The sequence below is a fragment of the Limanda limanda genome, chromosome 14 (genome assembly GCF_963576545.1).
Source record: "Limanda limanda chromosome 14, fLimLim1.1, whole genome shotgun sequence".
NCBI classification, from domain to species: domain Eukaryota; kingdom Metazoa; phylum Chordata; class Actinopteri; order Pleuronectiformes; family Pleuronectidae; genus Limanda; species Limanda limanda.
In genome coordinates this window covers 17,765,596-17,773,399 of record NC_083649.1, presented here as the reverse complement: position 1 = coordinate 17,773,399, position 7,804 = coordinate 17,765,596, and positions in this window count along the sequence as shown.

The following is a 7,804-nucleotide window of genomic DNA, read 5'->3' as shown; positions in this document are numbered from 1 at the left end:
TTCCCTTTAGGACACTCTGTTGAGACAATGAGATGGTGGTGACTCCACAATAAGCTTTGAATGCAATAATTATCAGAAACCATTCCACAGTTAATATAATGTTGCTGTCTCCACGGAGTCTGCACAGAACTTAAACAATTGAAGGCAAGTCCTGAATTTGATAACACACCTTATGTTTTTAGTGAGTAAAGCCAGAAGAAACCCACTGATTATAGCCCTCAGTGGGAAACTTCTAACTCAGGTAGACGTTCATTAATTTTTTGACAAACCTGAATGTGATCCTGTATTTTTGCTGATAAAAAGAACAAAATCTGACCTGAAGCAAATGAGATCTTTGTGAGTTAATGGTGAAAAAACCCTGACCCGGAGCCTTTTCACAGTCTAAAGTCTCATGTGCTTCTGAACAAAACAGAATACTTGTTAACACTGACAGACCATGTTTAATCTGTGTAATTTAGAATTTTGGAAATATTTAATAATTGATCTAAATTCTGTGTGTGTGTGTGTGTGTGTGTGTGTGTGTGTGTGTGTGTGTGTGTGTGTGTGTGTGTGTGATTCTCCCACACAGATTAAATCACAGACTCACTTTTCCAACCTTAAGTAGCTACTTCCCACAATGTTTAAAGCTAGGGTTGGTAATCCTGGAAAAGCTAGTAAAACCAGGCTACCGATAAATCCCACCCCTCCCATTGGCCCTCTCATTAGAGCTACAACCATAGGAACACACATAGGTGACAAATGCAAAAGCTCAATTTCGTGTATCTCTCTAGCTTCTGACTATTGTCTAATTTTCAGCCATGTATGTTTCTCCTGCCTCTCAGCTAGTGACAGATACGCAGGTCCAATGAAATGATTGATTATTTTTATTACAGTCCTGCCAGGGCCCCAGACACCAGCTTTTTGTCTTGTTTTTTTTCCCATTAGACTTCATTTGTTGATGCTATCAGGAAGGGGATTTCAACAAAAAAGTATTCCAGAAACAAATTATTAACCCTAGTTTTAAGTATTACACTGAAAGGATATGTTTATGGCATATTTGAATAGGAAAATATCATTGATTTGAATCAGCTAGCTATTTAACATGATGCAATTTATTTCTCCCCGATTTCAGAATTTTTTACGTTGAAACATGACAAATAGTTATGCTAGCATGATATGAAGTGCAGTACGGAAATGTCATATGTTTTTGATTTTTTTTTGTCATGAAATTGACCGAATCAAAAATATTGACAAGATAAATCACCACAATTTATCCTGAGGAAGGAATGAACATCTGCACCTAATTTCATGGAGATATTTTAGTCTGGACCAAAGTGGCACATCAACCAACACAATTACAGAGCCATTCATTAAAACAGCGCCACTAGTATGGCCTAAAAGCACTGGTGGAGCGTGACACGCAAGATTTGTACAGGTTCTGATTGAAATGGGATATGAAGATATGAATAAAATGTACATGGTAAACTGCCAGGACACTAGCTGCTGAACTGTTTTGGACTTAAAACTCAGTTTTAAACTCAGGTACAAATTCCTTTACTTTCAATCCTGGATGTTCAGGTTGCACAGAAGAGTTTCCCTTATAAGAGACAGCATTGTTATAAATGCCACTTGTCATGTGAGTGAGGAGTTCAGACAACGGAGCACGTGAGAATCAACTGCTTGGACCGGTCAGTCCATGTCACCGGAAAACATGAAGTGACTGTTCCCAATTTGCCATATTGAGGAGTGTGAGCATAGTTGTACGAAATAATATAATGACCTTAAATAAAGTGACTACACTGCAATCTGAGCTGCACAAAAAACGTAATCTTATGTTCCAGATCATTTTTTTGGAACACAGATTGTATCATTAAGATAGGGTATCATTGAAAGACTTCCGGTGGCGCTGAACCTGATGGCTGCTTGAAAATCTCGCTCCCACCCGGTGTGATATAATCCCCTTAGAAAAACCCTACTGATAAAAAAAAGTACTGATATTAACCATGGAAGGGGAGAAGCAAAGAAAGACTAAACTTAAACCAAGCTCAAAACGTGATAAATCGGCGACATCCGACGAAACATATGAAGACGAAGACGGCAATGAGGACAATGGCGGCGCTGATGAAGAAGTAGCTAACCCGAACATGCAGGCTATCTACAACGAGATTCGGGCACTCAGGTCAGATCTAAAAAGTGAAATGAGTGAATTCCGACGCTCTCTTCGCAACGACATGAAGAAGGAACTGAACGAGTTTAAAGGAGAAATCAACCAGAAACTTGAAGAAGCTACTAGCGAGCTAAATGCTACTGTAGCCAAAGTTGCGGAGGTAGAACAACGTATATCTGATATCGAAGACAGGGATGAAGCTGCGAGGGAGGCTCTCATCCAGGCATTAGAGACCCAAGAGACTTTGCAGGCTAAATTAACCGAATTAGAAGCACGCTCACGCCGAAACAACCTCCGTATACACGGAATACCGGAAGAGTCTGAGGGGCCCGATCTGTCGGCGTTTGTGACCAAGCTAATAAAATCAGAAGTCGGCATGCCGGTAGCGGACATGGACCTCGGAATACAGCGCTGCCACCGGGCACTGGCTCCAAAACCTCCCCAAGGCGCTCCGCCAAGATCACTGGTGATTTGCTTCCTCGAGTTCAGAGTGAAAGAGCAGGTGCTGCACACAGCATGGAAGAAAAAAGTCGTTCGATATGAGGGGAAAAGGATCTATTTCGACCAAGATTACCCTCCCGAGATCTTGAAAAAGAGAAAGGCATACGCGGGAATGCTGAGAGAGCTCAAAGCCAAGGGTATCCGCTTCCAGACGCCACATCCAGCTAAATTGAAGGTGTTTTTTGACAGCGGCACCCGGATCTACGAGAGCGCGGCGGAGGCTGCAAAGGACCTGAAGAAGAGAGGAATCACTCTGGAAAATGAGATAGTGCCGGACCCTACCGGGGAGAAACAACGGAGATTATCGACGTGGGAGAAAGCGGGTGCAAATCGATCCGGACGGGCGGTGGATCGCGGACGGATAAGGGAGAAACTACGGAGCTTTCAGCGCGCCACTCCGGGAACATCTGACGCTGCAGAGTGAAGCGTCTGTGGGTGAGCTACTAAGACACTGACTATCGTTTCTCACAGAGCTGGACAGGTTTGAACTTTTTACCGATTGTTGGGAGCTGTTTTAAATGTTACCGGTGCAGAGTACCATCTCTGACACAGAGAGGCCCTCGATGGACGCGAGGATTTCCTCTCATTTTGAAGCTTTATTGGAACTTCGGACTTGGAAGTCTTTTTTTTCTGTTTTTCTAGTTCATTGTTCACTGTTCGTTGTTCTTGTTATCATGGGTAATGTCACACAAATTAACACAGTTTGGAAAAAGATATGCATCGTCAGGAGTATAAAGTAGTCACACTGAACGTCAATGGGCTGCATAATCCGATAAAAAGGAGTAAAATTATTGCAAAAATGAAGCGAGAAAAGCAGCAGATAATATATTGGCAGGAGACACATCTCTCTTCTTCTGAACATGAAAAATTAAAAAAGCTTGGGTTTCAAAATACCTATTATTCATTTCATAAATCAGGCCGGAGGAGAGGTGTGGCCATACTGATCCCCAATGCAGTAAATTTTGAATTTATTTCTCAGGTGAAAGATAATGAAGGGAGATTTGTCTTAGTAAAAGGCAAATTAGATAATGAAGCAGTAACTTTATTTAATGTGTATGCTCCCCCAGGGAGTAACAAATCTTTTTTTAAGAAAATATTCGAATTGATGGTAAAGGAAACACAGGGAACCCTGATTCTTGGTGGTGACTTTAACATCCAACTTCAACCAAAATTAGATACATCTAACCAACGCCAAAAGAAAAGCCCAAATGCCATCTTGGTTCAGCGAATGCTTACACAACTGGGCCTGATTGATGTGTGGAGAGAGTCCCATCCCATAGAAAAACAATTTACATATTACTCCCCTTGTCATTCTGTTTACTCACGGATTGATTACTTATTTATGTATAAATCAGACTGGCATAGGGTCAGAGATTGTGAGATAGGGATTAGAGACGTATCTGATCATTCAGGCGTATATTTAACCTTATATTTAAACAACCAACGGAAAAATACACTTTGGAGGCTTAACACAAGCATTTTAAATGACAAAGCAGTACAGAAACAGATCCAGCAGGAATTTGAAACATACCTACAGTATAATGATAATGGAGAAGTGTCTCCTAATACTTTGTGGGATGCAGCAAAGGCTGTAATTCGAGGTAAAATAATTGCACTTACGGCCTCACGGAAAAAAGAAAAACAGAAAAGACTTAACGAATTACAAGAGGAACTTAAGTCACTAGAGATTAGACATACAGAACAAAAAGATCCTCAAATATTAATTAAAATAAATAAAATCAAACAAGATATAAATGGTATATATGATGAGGAAATTGAAAAACAACTTAAATTTACCAAACAAAAGTACTATGAGACAGGATCGAGGGCTATGAAACTCCTTTCTTGGAGGATACGAAAACAACAGGAAAAGAATACAATATATAAAATTAGGAACCCTATGACAAAAAATATGAGCGGTAATCTAGAAGACATCCAACGCTCTTTTGAATTATATTATAAGGACTTGTACACTCAACCAACCAGAGCCGATACCACAATAATAGAGACGTTTCTAAGTTCGCTGGACCTACCATCCATAGGAGAAAAACAGAATAAAGAAATTATGGCTGAGATAAAGCTAGAAGAACTGAATAAAGCCATCTCAAGATTGAAAACTAATAAAGCTCCTGGTGCAGATGGATATTCGTCTGAATGGTACAAAACATTTAGAACACAAATAACACCTATGCTGCTTAACTGCTTTAACCACACTTTGAGAACAGGAGAAGCCCCACAGTCATGGAAGGAAGCAGTCATTTCTGTCATCCCAAAAGAAGGTAAAGATAAAAAGGAATGCAGCTCATATAGACCGATATCAGTACTCAATGTAGACTATAAACTATTTGCCTCAGTCCTATCTAAAAGGCTGGAAGCTATTATCCCGGAGCTAATAGATTTGGACCAAACAGGCTTTGTACTAAATAGACAGACACAGGATAATTTAAGGAGAACATTACAGGTGATGAGTCATGTTACTTCGGCCAAAATTGGTGCAATGTTGGTTAGTCTAGATGCCGAAAAGGCTTTCGACTCAGTAGGTTGGGAATATTTGTATAGGGTACTTGCAAGATTTGGCTTTAAGGACTGCTTCATCACATGTATTAAATCGTTATACTCCTCTCCAACAGCCAGGATTAGGATAAATGGAAACCTGTCACAAACTATTCGCCTAGAAAGAGGGACACGCCAGGGATGTCCCCTGAGCCCGACCTTGTTTGCCTTATTTATTGAACCTTTGGCCCAAGCAATTAGAGAGGATCCTGAGATAAAGGGGATAACTATTAGAGGAGAGGAACATAAAATTTGTATGTTTGCGGATGATGTCCTGCTCTTTATCACAACCCCTGACTCGAGCATCCCCAGATTGATGTGTCTATTAAAGACTTACAACTCATACTCTGGATATAAGCTAAATACTTCAAAAACTCAAACCCTTACATTTAATTATACTCCCCATCCAGATATAAAAAAGAAGTACAACTTTAAATGGGACTCTTCCACAATAAAATATCTAGGAATAAATCTACCAAAAGATATGTCGAAGCTTTCTGAAATGAATTATGGCCCCATCAACAAAGCGGTAAAATCAGACATCTCTAGATGGACGATGCTCCCGCTGGATATGAGCAATAGAATAGAAATAATCAAAATGAATGTGTTGCCACGATTTCTTTACCTCTTCCAGTCCTTACCCCTGGAGATACCACCCAAACAATTTGATGAATGGGACGGGTGGATTTCAAGGTTTATTTGGAACGGTAAAAGACCAAGGGTACAGTTCAAGACACTGCAGCTGAAGAAGGAGAGGGGAGGGAGAGCTCTACCATGCTTACAGGCCTATTATCATGCTGCACAATTGAAACCCTTAGTATACTGGTGTACACCAAATTATGAATCTAAATGGAAGTCTTTGGAAATTACACAGACAGATATTCCAATACAATCAATATTAGGAAACAAAAGCCAAGCAGAAAAGAATTATAACAGCTTGAATCAATGGACCCTATTCACGGTTAAACTGTGGTTTAGGATGTTGAGGAAATTGCAGTTAGAGAAACAGGCCAGGGTCTTGAATTGGGTAGCATATGATCCAGAGTTTGAACCTGCGAGACTGGACAGGAGCTTTAAACAGTGGATTAGGAGAGGCATCACATCCTTTTGTTCACTCACTTCTAACGGTAAATTTCAGAGTTATAAGGCAATTTCTAACTCATTTGGATTGGAAAAATGCAATTTTTTTAGATACCTACAAGCCAGAGACTACTTTAATAAAATATCACAAATCAAAAAGGGGAAAGAATATAACCTGATCTCTATATTCCATGAAGCATATGAAAAAAACAACATTAAAAAACTGATCTCACGAATATATGAAAGTATACAAACCTCCAAAAATCACTCTACGTTATACATCAAACAAAAATGGGAAAAGGAGTCTGGTACAGAAATATCAGATGAGTCCTGGATGGAGATATGTGAGACACAAGCAACCACTGCAAACTCAAGATCATTAAGAGAGTTTGGTTGGAAGAATGTTGTGAGGTTTTTTATCACTCCTAAAATAACGGCTTTGCAATCAGGCTCTCAGAGTCCGGGGCTTTGTTGGAGACAATGTGGAGCCATTATGGCCAATCATTTTCATATCTTTTGGGCTTGTCAAAGAATTCAACCATATTGGAGGGAAGTAACTAATGAAATATGTAAGATGATGGGAATTAAAGTAGACTACTCTTTTACTACTTTGTATCTAGGTAAAATACCAGAATTTATCCCTCACAAATACAAATACCTGCTAAAGATTCTCTTGGCATGTGGTAGAAAGGCTATAACCCGAAGATGGCTCCAAACTGACCCCCCAACATTGCACCAGTGGAGGGGGATAGTGAAAGAAGTTTACTGTATGGAGAGACTGACTTATATTTTAAGATTGGAATTGGAGAAATGTGTTGAACGTTGGGAAAAATGGATTATGTATGCACTGTGCCTGGAATAGTGTGACACTGTACTTCGATGTATTGAGAAGAATGTGACCATATACTGTTACACCCATGAGTGTGTTGTATGTTTTTTTTTGTTTGTTTTTTTTTTGTTTTTGTTTTGTTTTTTTTTTCCCTTTATTTCTTTCTGTTCAAAATTCAAAATAAAAAGTTTAAAAAAAAAAAAGATAGGGTATCATTGAGGCACACAGTTGAGGCAATGTTGAACTTGCAGACCACTTGCCTCAACGACCATCTTCATGTAAATGAGTCCAACTTTCCCACATCTTTATCTGTCTGCAGCTGTTGCAGAAGTGCAGATTTTGATGACTGATCCGGCCTCTATAATGCCATTTTAACCAGACATGTGAGACATGGTGTCAGAAGAGAGACAAATGCTAGACCAAACATGAGAGAAACACAGTCAGTCTCACTGGTCCTCAACTGACATACTTCATAAACTAAATGACCACATCTCTGTCCTCAGAGGAAACTTGAATCGTTGGCATTATACCTCTTGTAGTGAGGTGATAACATTTGTCTGTGCTTCCTTCAGGGAGGTAAAACTAGACTATACATTGTCAGAGTTTATAAACAAACTAACAGTAAATAACAAAGGAGAGTTCCACACCTCTGAATTGATTGAAAGCATCTTACAGTTCAGCCAGACTAAACAGTG